The 14,858-nt window shown below is 43.2% G+C and overlaps 1 protein-coding gene and 1 long non-coding RNA gene across 5 annotated transcripts in view; one reads left to right on the forward strand and one right to left on the reverse strand.

Moving 5' to 3' along the window:
• Positions 1-14,858, forward strand: part of FPR3 (formyl peptide receptor 3) — a 33,745-nt gene that overhangs the window by 2,905 nt on the left and 15,982 nt on the right. The gene's annotated exons all lie outside the window — the stretch shown is intronic.
• LOC101025727 overlaps positions 7,515-14,858 on the reverse strand; it is a 54,559-nt gene continuing 47,215 nt past the window's right edge. For all 3 annotated transcript variants that reach the window (XR_001897805.2, XR_004180235.1, XR_001897803.2), the window contains 2 exons: positions 14,115-14,298; positions 7,515-7,926 (listed from right to left, as the gene is read on the reverse strand). This is a non-coding gene — a long non-coding RNA (uncharacterized LOC101025727). The remainder of the gene's footprint in view (positions 7,927-14,114; positions 14,299-14,858) is intronic.

Here is a 14,858-nt window from a genome sequence, read left to right on the forward strand (position 1 = left end):
ATTTAATCCTCCCCTGAAAATCAGTCTTCATCAAAAAACCATTTCAGTTCTGCAGAGGGGAAAACAGGGGCTCAAAGAGATGTCACTGATCAAGAATTTACACTGTCGAGGTGTCAGAGATAAGATTATAGTAGAGATTTAACTGACTCCAGAGCCTGGTACTCTTTACACGGTCACAGTGATACTCAACTGGCAGGGGGAGAGGGTGGGGAGGTATTTTGCCTCCCAAGGGATCTTTGATAATGTCTTTTGGTTCTCACTCCTGAATGGGGAGTTGCTACTGACATCTGTGGATAGAGGCCAGGGGTGCCGCTAAACATCCTACTGTGTACAGACCAGTCCACCGCAACAAAGAATTAACCAGCCCTAAATGCCATTGGTGCCAAGGTTGAGAAACCCTGAGCTACAGTAAACAATGTCCCTTGGAAGACCTCAGTGAAAGTGACTGGTAATGACAGGAAAAAAAGGAGGAAATGCGTAAAAGAAGTAGGAGAAAAAATTTATCATATGAGGGCAGGACCCTATCCTGGTAATTTTGGGAGAATGCCTTTCAGTGGCAGCGCTTGAGCGTGCAAAGGTAGTGGCTCTGGGCTTGTTCAGTCTGGTTTTCAAATCTTGCTGCCTGCACTGATTGGCTGGGCATGATGCTGAAAAAACTACAGAGGTCCCTGGGGCATGGATTCTCCCTGGTAACAAAGGGATAATCCTGGCTACCTCACCGTGTTATTATGAGTATTAGATGTAAACAAGTGCTAGATAATTGCTATCATTCTCAAAGAGGTTAAATAGCCCACGGTGGGAAGATGCTCAAATTTTCACGATCATAGAAGATCACCGTAGCTTGGCTGGGCACGATGGCTCACACCGGTAATCCCAGTACTTTGGGAGGCCGAGGAGTTCGAGACCAGCCTGGCCAACATGGTGAAACCTCATCTCTACTAAAAATACAAAAAGTTAGCCGGGCATGATGGTGGTCGCCTGTAATTCCAGCTACTGGGGAGACTGAGGCAGAAGAATTACTTGAACCCAGGAGGCGAAGGTTGCAGTGAGCCGAGATCACACGACTGCACTCCAGCCTGGGCGACAGAGGAAAAAAGGGAACCATTACAGACATTTGCCCCTGAACTTGAAGTGCGCCACACCCCACTCCCACTGCCAGTTGCCACCCCCGTCAGCTCTCTTCCTGCCTGTTCTCTTGCTCCTCTGAGTGTGGCCTCCGGATGTCTCATGTACCTCCCAGGGTCTGTGAATACTAAAACCTCTCAAACTTTAACACTGTGGTGGCATCATTGAAGCTGCGCCCACAATCTGACCCGCGATGTGAGGTTGCCCGAACGAGACCTGGGCAGGTGGATCCCCTCCTGATGCTCTTTTGCCTGGCTTCTGGTGGCTGCTGAGGACGGTCACTACCAGCTGAGTTGATAGAGAAACTTGAAGAGCTTCATTTAATACCACTGGCATACCAGGCAGGCTTTTGGCTGTGTCTTGGACACAATCCCAATGTCTGTGTTTGTGGATGACTCACACACTTCCTGCCCAGTCGGTCTGGGATGGCACTACTGCTTGCTGGTGCTTGATTTTGCTGCTTCGTGCAGCTTAGTACTGCTGTCCTCAGCTGTTACCTTGGAGATTCTCCAGAAATTCCAGTGGCTGTGGACGGCTCTCTGAGGCTTCAGGCTCCCCAGCAGCTGCTGGAGGGCAGATCCTATCGTAATGAGGGTGTTTCCCTGTGGGACATCAGACACCCTTTCTGGGATCAAGCCCCTGACAGGGGGTCACTACTGGAGGGTATGTTGCCCCTTGAGCCATACCTGCTTCTCTGGTGACCTAGGGCCTCGGTAGTGGTCCGGCCTGTATTGGCTCTAAGTTGCAAAGCACTGGCCTCTGGCCAGAGAGAGCTGGTCAGGATGGTGAGCTGGCCACCTGGTAGCTGTGGCTCTATCCTCAGCTCTACCTCCATCTTGCTGACGACAGGGCCATGGGCCACCAGGCTCCTGGGGAGCAGCGATTCCCCCATAGTGAGGTTGAAGAGGATGACAGAATGCTGGCTTCACTGTGTCAGTGAAGGGGAGGTGGGTGAAAGGATCCAATCGCCTAACTCTAACCTGTGACAGGGCAACCGTACCTGAGTCCCCAGGACACCTTGCGAGAACAGGTGCTGCTGAGGCCAGCGCCTCCTTGGTTGCTGCATTCCTTGGTGCTATCACTTCTCATTCTCCCAGCCCCTCAGAGGTCGATCGGGTCACCCTGGAAAGAGAAGCAGCTGCCTACAAGGCCGGTGCAAGCGGAACTCATTGTTCGGTTTTGAAGAGAAAGTGAGGCTAAAGAAAGACACTCGAAGAGAGAGAGAGCATCTCAACAGCAAATGCAGGCATTTACGTCTAGCATAAACCTGCAGCGGTGCCAGTGCCCACCACTGCTTACAGGCTTGGGCAATTACAGGCCTGGGTGGGGGAGGTCTGGAAGCGGGGCATGGCCTGTTGCCTGGGAAAATGTTGATAACATGTTCCCAAGATGAGGCGGTTTGGCACTTGTTCCTGCAGAATGTGATAGTGACATGCCTTGGGCCTTTGCCCGGCCGGGTATGATAAGGATGTTCTTCTGCCTCGTGGTCAGGTGATTAGGAGGATGTTTCTCATGGCCCGAAATCCTGTGGAATGTTTCACTTTGATCAAGGTCTGCAAAATGGTGGCGGGCTTACAAAGTGGTGCAGTTTGGACTAACTCTCATTACCATTTTTTTTTTCCTTTTTTGATAACAATGTGTAAAGTGAAAAGAGCAGAGTGCTACTCCATACCACTGGGATCTTGTCCAGTAAACATCCGGAGAGTGAGGATAGGAAATAAAAAGTGTATAAATATTAGATGCCTAGAAATGCAAGCCATTTTAAAGATTTTACAGAAAATAGAAAAAAAGAGAGGAGAGGGACTCATTGTCCTGTAATGGGGTCCTTCCCAGAGAGAGGTGACAATTTAGTGGCACCAGGCCCTCTTCCTCCTTCCCCTTTTTCTCTTATCAACCAGGGCAGAAACTAAGAATTTTGGCTTCAAGTGGCTAAAAGACTGATGGGGGAAAAAAGAAAATAGAAAAAAATAACAGAGATACTGACGCTCTAGGCAGCTACAAGTCCAAGAAAAAAGAAACTTTTAAGTGCTGAGCCAAAACCAGGTCTAGCAAACATAATGCTGGCCCTAGATTACTTACTAATTTATGAAGAAAATTCTAGATATGGGGGTGACAAAAGGAAATTAAATCCATTATATATGCATATATTTTAATGTTAATATATAATAGATAAATTATGTATACATAATATATAACCAAATTGAAACAGTTTTATAATTTGATTTGACTAGAAAGTCAAAATCCATATATTAATTTTTGTAGTAAAAGTTTATATGAAAAAAAGACAAAAAGGACACTGATCGGCTTTTGTTCCTCTACAATATAGGTTCTAACTTAACTTTTAACATTAGTGGCCAGGTGCGGTGGCTCACGCCCGTAATCCCGGCACTTGGGGAGGCCGAGGTGGGCAGATGACCTGAGGTCAGAAGTTCGAGATCAGCCTGGCCAACATGGTGAAAACCCATCTCTACTAAAAGTTACAGAAATTAGTCGGGCATGATGCCAGGTGCCTGCAATCCCCGCTACTCGGGAGGCTGAGGCAGGAGAATTGCTTGAACCTGGGAGGTGGAGGTTGCAGTGAGCCGAGATTGTGCTCCAGCCGCATGAATTGACAAAAATTTATAGACTTAATAGTGGGACTCAACTTATAGTAGTACATCGGGATCCCATTAAATTTACTTACTCTACCCCCATAATCTTGAGAAGTTAACTAAAATTTTGAAAAATGAGTAGACCTCACTTTATCTGTAGTGTCACCTAAATTTCCCACAGTCATACAGTCATTGCTCTAAAATATTCCATGTTGGATGTAGACTCTGTGACACAATTAATAACAAATTAAAATTAAAGTAAGTTTTGGCACTTACAAATTGGCTTGATCAAATGGGGCCCCTTAGTCCCACAGTTAAGATAATTTATTACAGCCCAACAGAAGTTGAAACAGCACCTTCAAGGATTACAATGTATTATACAAAACCTGACTAATAAAAGCGTGATTATCGACACCACATCTCCATTTAGCAACCCAAAAGTTCTTCCTGTTCCCAAATCTAAAAAAAATAATTTCCTAAAAATGCCTTATGATGGATGACTACAGCAGACGGGCAGTTGAGGGCTGCCTCAACCCCTCAGCCCAGACCAGTGACAGAGCTACAAACACTGCTTCACCTCCTGCAGAGGTGGAGTTACAGGCAATGTGAGGAGGGGGTCAGGGATATTTTTTAGCTCTTTCTCATGCTACCCTCATGCCAGTTCCAGCTTCATCTACCCTTGAGTCATATTAAGCCATTCAAGGATGAGTGATCAAGTTTTTAATCAGGAAAAAACACTTCTGTGCCACCTGATTTGAGAGTAAGAAATAGAAAATGAGGCTATTGTGGCTGTCATTTCTAATTTCTGGACCTCAGCCTGTATCCTAGGGTAATTGGAAGTGCAAAAAAACTATAAGAAAACAGAAAGAGTGGTGGGGATTTGTCAGGCTTAGATGAGATCGTATATATTAAAGGGAAAACTTAATTACTTTACCCTTAAGTATAATGTTTGCTGTCACCTTTTTGTATGTTTCTCTTTTTAATCAGATTATTGAAGGTGTCCTCTATCCTTACTTTTTAAGAGTTTTCTTCTTCTATTACTTAAATTATGAATGGACGTTAAATTTTTTTAAATGTAATTTCTGCCAATATTAACATGATTATTTTTATTCTTTCATTTTCATCATTACAAATTAGGTTGATGAATTCTTCAATGTTATACTACCCTTGCGTTTCTGAAATGAATCACGCTTGCTCATGATATATCTTAGATACTTGTAATTGATCTTCTAGATTTGTTTAGAATTTCTGTATTTATGTTTATGTAAAGATGATTCTGTTATTTCACTTTTCTCTACTGTCCTTGTTAGGTTTTACATCCACTCCTAATGGTCTCCTGAATGGAGTTGGAAAATGATTTTCTGATTCTCTTCTGTAGTATTATATCTTTTTTTTTTAATTTTCAAAAAAAATTTCTTTTGAGACAGTGTCTCACTCTGTCACCTAGGATGGAGTGCAGTGGCATAATCTCGGCTCACTGTAACCTCTGGCTCCTGGGTTCGAACGATTCTCATGCCTCGGCCTCCCGAGTCGCTGGGACTACAGGCATACGCCACTATGCCTGGCTAATTTTTAGTAGAGATGGAGTTTCACTATGTTGGCCAGGCTGGTCTCGAACTCCTGACCTCAAGTGATCTGCCCGCCTCGGCCTCCCAAAGTGCTGGGATTACAGGCATGAGCCACCACACCTGGCTTCAAAATATATAAAAAGTGTTTATTAAAAATACTTTTTAAAAACATTTACATGAAGCCAACTGGGTCTTGGGTTTTCTTTCTGGGAAGGATTTTAAATATAGGTTTAATTTCTTTAACAATTATTACATTGTTCAGTTTTCTGTTTCATATCTTTCACTTCTGGTAAACTATTATTTTCAAGAAATTTGGCCATTTCATCCCTACCATGAAGTTTATTGGCATGAAGTGGGATAACAACTGTATACAAACTTCACATGGTTCCTTTCATATAATAAGAATGTAAGCTATCTGAGGGCAAAGATTGTGGTCTGTATTGCTTACAGATGGATCCTCACCGCCTATGTGTAAAATAGTGTCTGACATGTGGTAGGCACTCAATAAATACTGAATTAATGAATCAATAAATAGTAGTGTCACCTAGATATTTAGGTGAGAAACATTTGATCTCTAAAATTATCTCCAGCCCTCATAACATGAACCAAGTCATGTCTAGTAAATTCTCATCCTCATGTGCACAATATTTATAAATTCCCAAGTGGCTTCCATTTTCATGAACACCTTAAATTTTGAGTTTCCGCTTCAATAGAGTACTCTCGCTAACCACTGCCTAATGACTTTGTATTTAAATCAACCAGCTCATAACTCAGCCCTTTACCTTGCTTTCTCCACGTAAACACTCAGAAATTGTCATTTTTGTATTGTGTAACATACTTTCCTGATGCACTGGCAAAAGACACCACTCAACAAGAAGATCAAGGAGTCCTGTTATCAATGTCCTCTCTCACTCCACTGCTTTACTCACTCATTTTTCTCCTGTCTTCCCTAGAGTTCTGTGCATTTCCAAGGCAGAGCAGTTTGCCCATTTCATTCACACTTTTGACTCCTATAAATGCTTTTAATTTCAAAAAAAAAAAAAAAAGTATATTGTTTAATGCCCAACTAAGTTGTGGCCATAGAAAATGAGGAACAATGAAAAAAAATGCAAGAGAGAAAGTCAGGAGCCATGAAGGACAGTGTGTGACTTCTAGATAAGAGAGCCAGGGCTTCCAGATGGGCTAACTAAGAGACTTCCTCCACTGTCAGGACAGGAGATTCTTACTATTCCTTCCCACTGGCCTTGGTTAATTGCAGTAGAACAGTGCCTGCTGCATCTCCCCATTTTTCTTTTCCTCATTAGGAGTTTCCATTGTGGATTCACAATTCTCATTGCATCGTGGTATATTGGGGCTTTGAATCTGAGTATTCTTTTAAGTTATGGGACAGTTATCACAAAGAAACTTCAACATAAAACGTTGGGGATATCATCCTTGGGAAGGATGGCTCTACTTCTTCTATTTGGGAGAAGAGTGTAAAGGGATCTTGAGTACCCGAAGGCATAATTCTGGCCAAGACTGACAGCTGCCTACCCAACATTCATCACTCTTCTTCACTGCAGTGAATGCTTATAAGGGTCTGTTGCCTCAGCATCCAGTCTGAAAACAAGCTTAATTTTCTCATATGAGGCTCAGGATTCAGTCACCCTTGACACAGTTTCCAGTTCTACACCACAGTCATGAGTCCAAGAAAAAAAAAAAGAAGAACTTTAAGTACTGAGCAGAATCCAGTTCTAGGAAACATAATCCTAGCCCTAGAATACTTAGTGATTTATGAACAAACTTCTAATGGGAGGGTGATAAAAGGAAATTCAATACATCATATGTATATATGCATATATTTTCATGTAAATATATGACAAATAGGTGGATTATGTACATTTAATATATAACCGCATCAAAATAAAGTTTTACAATTTGATTTGTTTGGGAATTCAAAATTCATATATTAATTTTTATACCAAAAAATCTATATAACAAAAAGATAAAAATGCACTGATTTGGTTTTGTGCCTTTACAACATAGGTACTAACTTAACTTCAACAACAGCAAAAATGCTCAAATTGACAAAAATTTATGGACTTTACATTGGGGCTCAAATTATACATGAGGATCTGTTGAGCACTCGATTATCTCGCTGTTCGGGGTGTCACTATGTAACCTGCCATGATCCCTGGTGGACTGAACAAAGGGGGGTGAACGTGGGAATAAAAGACAAGAGACAAAATAGTATATTTGGAAGAAGGGGTCAGGGGCACCTTGCCTCTAGTGGACAAGGGCCCTCAGCTTTACACAGCCCTCCATATTTATTAGTCAAAAGAGATAGTGAGAAGGGGGGTGGAAGAAGAGGTCAGCTGGTTGGTCCAGAGTAGGCTTACAAGACTACATTCTCTAGATGTCCCAGTACATAACTTCAAAGAGCTTGGCGCCAGGAAGCAACTGCCCTCTGCAAACCTTCTGGCGGCAGGAGCAGTTGTGAGTCTGCTCACATCCTGTATTCACGATAAACAGTTTGCTCTTTCATCATATAGCCTCCAGTGGAATGCTGAGTTGGTCACGTCCCATGGGCCTTCAGCTCCCTGCATATCTCCCTTTCTGGGCGGTTCTCATACTCCAATTGGCGGTCCATCCAATTTTACAGACTATAAACAGAAGATAGAGATAAAACAACATAATTCCAAGAACTACATATAAGATGTTACTGTGGTACTTTAGATAGGTCCAAGGGTTGAGGCTCTCCAGGCCTTCCTGGAATTCGGTCCAGTCTTCTAAAGAAGGCTGAAATTCTTGAGTTTGCCTATTTAAATGAAGAATTTTGTTTTGTAATTCACCAATATCAAAGGTGAGGTTGGATGTGAAAGCTCCCTGCAAATGGGCTTTCACGAGGTCCCATGGATACTCACTTTGGTTGTATTCTAAGTTGGTTACACAAATATGAGCGTGATTAAAATGATGATGCAATTGCTGCTGCAACTGCAAGCTTTGTACTTGTTCCCCTAACCACAGAACTGTGGATTTCAACATTGCCACTTCAGTTTGTAACTCAGTGTTAACTTTATTCTGAAGTAGCCACGCTTGTCTGTACGTGTCCAGTTCTCTACGTGCTGAGCCATTTGAACAGAATTATGCAAAGCTACAGAGGACATCACAACAGAAGTTATTAGTGTGACCAAGGAAACGATAACAAAAATTATTATGCTTAAGGCTCTATGGGCACAATGAGTAAGCTGAGTTAGAAGAAGTTTCACAAAATGCAAAGCAGGTGTGGCAGCCCAAGCCTTGGACAGATTAACAGGACTCCATAGCCCAGGGATGCGACCTAAAATGATCAATGTAGAGATACTATGTGTTCGCAATGTGCTATGATTAATGCAACGATACAAATGGCAAGCTTTACAGGTCAACTGGTTATTGTTTACCTGGAACTGGTCGTTCTTAGCTGCCAAAAAGACATAAGTATTAAAAACACAAACTGCAAACTGGTGATATTCTTTACAAATGTAACATTAAGACTGTGTCGTGACTCCAGTCGGCCTTCTCTCCATCTCTGCACTCAGGCTCAGCTGACTCATGGCTCGTACCAGAGGGACTGGGCCCACGGTTGGCCACCCTGGGTCCCTCCAGTCTCCCATTCCATGGTCGCACGCACCTTGAGGGCACCCACACAGCTTGTCCATCTCCTGTAAAACACAAGCATATCCTCTTCCCCATGTCAGTAAATCCACCGGGCCTTTCCATTGTCCTTCTTCTGGGGATTTCCATAACATTTTTGGATAAACTTTCCTCTTTTCCTCTAACACTTGCCAATGTCTTTCTGCTGGAGTCTTACCATCCGTACCAGGAGTCAAAAATTTTAAAGTAAGTACGGCTAAATGTAGTTTTGATTGAGGTGGTAGTTGGCCTCCTATACCCCATTTTTGTCTTTTCAACATGCAGTGTAATGTTTGATGTGCCTGCTCTATAATGCCTTGTCCTCTAGGATTATAAGGAATTCCGGTTTTATTGGTTAGAGCCCAAAGCTGTAGGAAATTTTGAAAAGCATGACTAGTATAAGTGCGTCCATTGTCAGTTTTTAATTGTTTAGGTATCCCCACATGAGCAAATGATGACAGACAATGTCACTGTGCATGACCAGCTGTCTCACCTGTTTGGCATGTAGCATGCAGCATATGAGAATAAGCGAAACAAATTAAGCAGTTCTGGGCCTAGTGTACTTTCAACTGTAGCAGTTTCTATGCGACTGGCTACATTTACAACATAAGCTGAATAAGAAGAATCTCCTTGCAGGGTTTGGTAAAGATGTATAAGTTGATAGGTAGCAATACCTAACATCGGGCGTGGCCAATTAATATCTCCTAATAATTGTTGAAAATCATGTAAAGTCTGCAACCTGTCTTTATGGTTGACAATGTTGATTGTAGCCTGCCATGGTCCCTGGTGGAGTGAACGAAGGGGGCGAGCGTGGGAATAAAGGCAAGAGATAAAAGAGTATATTTGGAAGAAGGGGTCAGGGGGCAGCTTGCCTCTAGTGGACAAGGGCCCTGAGCTTTACACAGCCCTCCATATTTATTAGGTAAAAGAGATAGCGAGAATGGGGGGGGGGGGTGTTGTTGGCCAGCAGCTTGATTCACAGCAGGCTTGCAAGACTGCATTCTTAAAACAATAGGCGCTAGATTTCTCAATAGGTAACTCTCAATAGATAACTTCAAGGAGCCAGGGAGTGAGGCCCTCTGCAGACCTTTTGGTGGCAGGGCAGTGTGAGTTTGCCCACATCCTGCATTCATGATAAACAGTTTGCTATTTGATCACATAGCCTCCAGCGGAATGCTGAGTTGCTCACATCCCACGGGCCTTCGTCTCCCTGCAGTTGATAGGATCTGAAGCTGTGAGCTGTAAAACCTCGCAGCTGACTGCAATTAGCTCTGAGCATTGAGCTGAAACCCGAGATCGTTATTGTTTGAGTATGTTTTGGTCCATAGATAGCGGCATGACCTTTGGAAGAGCCATCAGTACAACAAGTGTGCCCACCTGGAATAGGTTTGTGATGAGTAATAACAGGAAGAATGAAAGAATGGATTTTATTAAACGTAAAATTTTGTCTGAGGGTAATGGTTATCTATAGCACCCATGAAGTCTGCGAACGCAGTTTGCCAGGCAGTCTTCATTTCCCAAGCTGCAGCTTGTTGCTGGGAGTGGATCATATCCCGTAAGCATTTTTGACCTATGCCTGCCCATAGTTACAATTTGTGTAATTAAAGAAAGATAAACTTGCAAGGTTTTGACTGTTTGATTAGATAGAAGGAACCATTCTATCACTGTTACAGACTTGTCTATGAACTGGCCCAAAAGTCCTGTTGGAGAGTGGGGGGTAGGAAGAATAAACAAAAGCAAAGGTTTTTGTGGTTGTAGCCATGAGGCATATCTCTGTTGTAACATTTGCTCTACAAGCTGTAATTCGGCTTCTGCCTCTTTAGTTAGTTGCTGCCGGGAATTGAAGGAAGAATCTCCTTGCAGGGTTTGGTAAAGATGTGTAAGTTGATAGGTGGCAATACCTAACATCGGGCGTAGCCAATTAATATCTCCTAATAATTGCTGAAAATCATGTAAAGTCTGTAACCCGTCTTTACGGAGAAATACTTTCTGAGTCGGTACACTTCTCTCTGTAACAATCGTTCCTAAATATTGGTCTGGGGAAGTTGTTTGTACCTTTTCTGGAGCTATTTTGAGATTCCATTTAGTCAGAGCCTGCTTCGTTTCTCTGAATAACTGATGTAGGTTTTGATCTGTAGGAGGGGCCAAAAGAATATCATCCATAAAATGAATGACATAAGCGGTAGCAAACATATTCCGAGGCTCCTTGAATGCCTGTCCTACAAAATGCTGACATAGTGTAGGCCTGTTAAGCATGCCTTGGGGTAAAACTCTCCATTGATAATGGGAAACAGGTTCTCTTTGGTTAATAGAAGGCACAGAGAAGGCAAAACAGGCTTATTCTTCTCGTGTAAGGGTGTAGTAAAGAAACAATGCTTAAGATCTATTATACAAGAGGCCAGTCTCTTGGAATAGCCGCTGGAGATGGTAAAACTTTTTGTAAGGCACCCATCAGTTTTACGTGTACATGAATAGCTCTTAAATCATGTAGTAGTCGCCATCTTCCGGACTTTTTTGGAATAACAAACACTGGAGAATTCCAGGGTTATGTGTCTGGCATCCCATTGTTCTTTTACTAGCTGCTGAAGTTGCATCAGGTTCTCCTGAGATAGGGGCCATTGATTCACCCATACAGGTTTTTCACTGAGCCATTCTAATGGTAAAGGCAGTGGGCGGAGGAGAAGTATCAATGACCCTCATCAGAAATCCTGACATCCTATCCCTTTTCTCTCTGTTTTTCCATTACTGATACTGGGTTAGGATTTCCTTGAAGAAATTTTCCTAAACCTTTTCCCCTCTGATAGCCCATGTTCTTCAACATTTTAAATCCTGGGTTATGCAAGTTTTCATTTGTAAGTCTCCTATCCCATGCTGTAAGTCAGTCTCAACCCCATAAATCAACAGCTATATTTGCAACATAAGACTGAAAAGTACATGACTGTCCATCCGGACCAAGACAAGGTAAAATCTCAGCGCTCTGTTGAACACTTTCAGCTGTTCCTACTCCCACTAAGGATGTAGAAGTTAATTGCAAAGGCCAGGATGGGGGCCAACTGTCTTTAGATATTACTGACACATCAGCTTCCTTATCCATAAGACCATAAAATGTCTTTCCTTTAATTTGTACTACACAGGTGGGTCTATTAGAGGCTATGGGTTGGGACAGATAGATTTCCCATGTAGTTGTGCTCCCAAACCCTTTATTTCCTCATTTCTCCTTTCATGGAGAAGGGTGTGATTTGCAGAGAATAAGCAATAATTGAGCAATATATTCTCCCAGCTCAAAACCCCAAAGATTTTGTGACATTAAAACTACTTGAATTTCTCCATAATCAGAGTCAACAACTTCTGGGACTACAGTAATGCCCTGTAAGTTAAGGCAGCTTTTGCCTAAAATTAGTTCCACATATCCGGCTGGTACAGGTCCCCAAATACCAGTGGGAACTTAGATGGGTTTGTCTGCCCCAACTAACATTACCCATTCTCTGACTGGGAGATCTAATCCTTCACTCCTGGTGTTCCTGGGGTGAGGGAATCAATGTGCCTCTGGGAACCCATGCCTGAAACGGGGTTGAGGTCTGGACTGGGAATGCCCTCATTGTTTGTGGGGCCTGGGTCCAGGCCCCTGTCTCATTTCCCAGCAGGGGGGTGCCATTCTGATGAAATTTTGGGTGGCACTGATTAGCCCAGTTATTTCCTCTGTTACAGCAAGGACAAAGCCCTGGCGTTTCTTCCGCTGGGTGGGGCACTGCATTGTAAGGTCCTTTCTTTCCTGAGATCTGGTGGCATTCCTTTATAAGATGCCCAGGTTTTCCACAATTATAACATTTTCCCATTTTAGGGTTTGACCTTTGGCTCCTTTTAGATTTGTCAATTGCTAAATTAGCCACTGCTTGCATTAATATTGCAAAGTGATGAAGCTCAGTTCCTACATCTTGACAAGCTCTGAGAAAATTTCCCAAGTTTTTTATACACCTCACCAGTGCCAGTGCATGTTTACAATCCGTGTCTGCATTCTCAAAAGCTAGAGTTAAGATTAGCATTTCTGCAGCCGTGGTATGAGGAATCTGATGCTTCACTGCCTCTTGTGATCTTGCAAGAAATTGCACATAGGGTTCCTGTGACCCTTGCATGATTTGTAAAAAGGATTGTACTGGGACTCCCTCTTCAGGAACTGTGGCCCAGGCGCATTCAACAGCCTGTGCACACTGCTGATAAGCAGCATCTGGGAGTGCCATTTGACTTCCCAGGTCTGAATAAGGGCCATTACCTAATAGCATATCCTCTGTAATGTCTCTGTTCAGCAACACGGTTCTGTTTAGCCTGGTCTGCACACATTTCTTGCCAATTTAAACTCCATGTCAGATATGCATTAGCGGACAATCAAGTGTGCACCAAGTGTCTCACATCAAAGGGTGAAAGACGCATAGCACCAAACACAGATTCTAGCAATCCTAAGGTGAATGGGCTCTGTATGCCATTATTTACCACTCTTGCTTTTAATTCCTTCAACAACTTAAACTCCAGTGCGGTGTGTTCATGAATAATCTGCTGTGGATTGTTTGGATCAGGCCTTATGGAAATAGGAAAAACACAAGATCCTAAGGGCTCTCCAGCTATGGCAGCAGAGCATAAAATTCTTTGTATTGGGGTCTTTATTTCTGCTACCAAAGGAGGCGGTACACATGTTTCTGCAACTGGAGGAGGCGGTATAGGCCAATTTTTATCCTCTCCTCCTGTTTTTTATTTTCAATTGGAGCTGTGAGTGGGACAACAGATTCAGATTTTTAGATTCAGCCTGCTGTCCCGCAGAATAATAAAGAGATAATGGCACAAGTACAGTATGAACTAAACTCCAAGTGGATAAAACAGAATAATCAATTTTAAGACCTTTTTGATGAGCTTGTTTTAATCCTTCTCCTGCTCTGTCCCAATTTTCCACATCAAGAGTGCCTGCCTGTGGAAACCATCGGTTATGTGTAATAATCTCCTGCAGCAGCTTAGTTAATGTCTGAGAACTAACCTGAGCACCAGTTTGTTTCAACAAAACTTTAAGCAACTGCACATAATGTTTTTTTTCAGTAGACAAAATCTGCCCCATGTTACCCTGATTCAGAAAACTTCCCATTCCCAGTACTTCTTTAAGGCACTGCTCCCAGTACCTCTTTAGGGCACTGACCTTATATCCACTGCCGGCCGACTCGTCCTGGGGTCCCCGTTTCCCCTGTTCCAGGAGATCTTCTTCATTCATGTCCTCATAGTCCCGTGTTCAGACTGTCGCCTGTTTGAGTGCCACCTGTAGAGCACCCAATTCTGGGGCTGTTCGAGACACCACCATGTAATGTGCCACAATCCCTGGTGGACTGAACAAAGGGGGATGAACACGAGAATAAAAGACAAGAGACAAAAGAGTACATCTGGAAGAAGGAGTCAGGGGGCACCTTGCCTCTAGTGGACAAGGGCCCTGAGCTTTACATAGCCCTCCATATTTATTAGTCAAAAGAGATAGTGAGAAGGGGGGTGGAAGAAGGGGTCAGCTGCTCAGTCCAGAGTAGGCTTGCAAGACTGCATTCTCTAGATGTCCCAGTAGACAACCTCAAGGAGCTCGGCACCAGGAAGCGATGGCCCTCAGCAAACCTTCTGGTAGCAGCAGTAATCGTGAGTTTGCCCACATCCTGCATTCGTGTGCTGTTTGATCATATAGCCTCCAGTGGAATGCTGAGTTGGTCACATCCCATGGGGTCTTTGGCTCCCTGCAAGGATCCCGCTAAATGTACTCACTCTGCCCCTATTGTCTTGAGAAGGCAACTATATATAAAATTTTGAAAAATGAGTATACCTCACTTTAACTACAGCCTTGCCTAAATTACCCATAGTCATACCTATTGTTCTAAAATAGCCTATGTTGGAGGTACGTTGCTCT

Source organism: Papio anubis, chromosome 20 (genome assembly GCF_008728515.1).
Source record: "Papio anubis isolate 15944 chromosome 20, Panubis1.0, whole genome shotgun sequence".
Classification (NCBI taxonomy): Eukaryota; Metazoa; Chordata; class Mammalia; order Primates; family Cercopithecidae; genus Papio; species Papio anubis.